Source organism: Perognathus longimembris, chromosome 11 (genome assembly GCF_023159225.1).
Source record: "Perognathus longimembris pacificus isolate PPM17 chromosome 11, ASM2315922v1, whole genome shotgun sequence".
NCBI lineage: Eukaryota > Metazoa > Chordata > Mammalia > Rodentia > Heteromyidae > Perognathus > Perognathus longimembris.
Genome location: NC_063171.1, coordinates 8,690,421 through 8,692,081, shown reverse-complemented (window position 1 = coordinate 8,692,081; position 1,661 = coordinate 8,690,421). Strand labels below are relative to the sequence as shown.

The following is a 1,661-nucleotide window of genomic DNA, read 5'->3' as shown; positions in this document are numbered from 1 at the left end:
TTCTCTCTCTTTCTTTCTTTCTTTCTTTCTTTTTCTGCCTGAGTTAGCCTCCAACTGTGGCCTTCCTATTTCTATCTTCCTACCTCCCAGACAGTTGGTATTACAGAAGCCCCTACATTATTCACAAGATGAATTGAGTAATATGTTACTGTGGTCATAGATGCTGACTGTATGTTAATGCTTATTTATTTTTCAATTCCTCTCCCCAGCAGCAGAACCTTTGCTCTTTTCATTGCACGTGGAATATTGTAGACTGAGCTATATAGTTAACATCATGAACAGAATATTCTTAATGCCTCATGGAGGTCTAAACGTTAATTTTATTATGTGGGAATTACATTAGGCTTGCAATTTTTTACCTATCTGTTCCTTTTATCTCCCTCTGGCTGCACTTATAAGTACAATGGAAAATTTTACACATGCTTCAGAATTTGTTCTACTTGGATTTAGAGGAGGTTCCGAAATGCAGATGATTCTGTTTCTGATTTTTTGGTCCTGTATGTTATTGCTGTGGTGGGAAATTTTGGCATGGTTGTAATTATAAGGATAGATGTACACCTTCACACCCCGATGTATGCTTTCCTCCAAAGCCTCTCTTTTTTGGACATCTGCTATTCTTCCACAATTGTACCTAGGGCTCTGGTGAACTGCCTGAAACAGGACCACACAGTGTCTTTTGGTGGATGTGCTGCACAGTTCTTTTTCTTGTCTCTTTTTGGTACCACAGAGGCTTTCCTCCTGGCTGCCATGGCCTATGACCGCTTTGTTGCCATCTGTAACCCTCTTCTATATTCTGTGAATATGTCTCACCGTGTGTGTGGCCTGTTAGTGTCAGGGTCCTACTCATGGGGTGTAGTGAATGCTGTCACTCAAACAACAATGACCTTCAGGTTGTCCTTTTGTGGGTCCAATGAGATCAATGACTTTTTCTGTGATGTCCTTCCACTCTTGTCTCTCTCATGTTCAGATACCTTTATAAACCAGTTGGTTCTTCTTGGTTTATGTGGCTCCATTATTGTCAGTACCTTCCTGATTGTTTTGGTCTCCTACATTTATATTATCTCAACCATCTTGAAGATCCGCACAGTGCAAGGTCGTCAAAAAGCCTTCTCCACATGTGTTTCTCACCTAACTGGAGTGTGCCTGTTCTTTGGTACTGTTTTCTTCATGTATGCACAGCCCAGTGCTGCCTCCTCCATGGAACAGAGTAAAATAGTGTCTATATTTTACACAATTGTCATTCCCATGTTGAATCCCCTCATATACAGCCTGAGGAACAAGGATGTCAAGCAAGCTCTGAAAAGGAGCAAACAGAAGCTTTCTTTGTGACGTGACTTCTTTTGATGTAGATTTCACAAATCTATCTGGAATTCACTCTGACTCACTGTCACACATTTGGACTGTGCTGAAAGAATACAGTTTGGTTATTGAAATCTGTGTTCTAGAGATACAGTATATTCCACTTCTATTGACAAAAATCAAGGCTTTCCAAAAAAAAAAATCTTGAAAACTGGGAGAATAGTGAGTGACTGAACAGATGAATTAAAGTGCGTATGTGTGTGTTTACCACACACATTATAAAATATCTTCTTTAACCACTGGAAAATAATTGTAAGATAGAACACTTTCCTAAAATCAGGAAGTTACTTATCTTGAAATCA

The 1,661-nt window shown here is 39.4% G+C and overlaps 1 pseudogene; it reads left to right on the top strand.

Annotated features, from left to right (window-relative positions):
• Positions 1–403: 403 nt before the first annotated feature.
• On the top strand, positions 404–1,329 carry LOC125359926 (annotated as a pseudogene).
• The last annotated feature ends 332 nt before the right edge of the window (positions 1,330–1,661 follow it).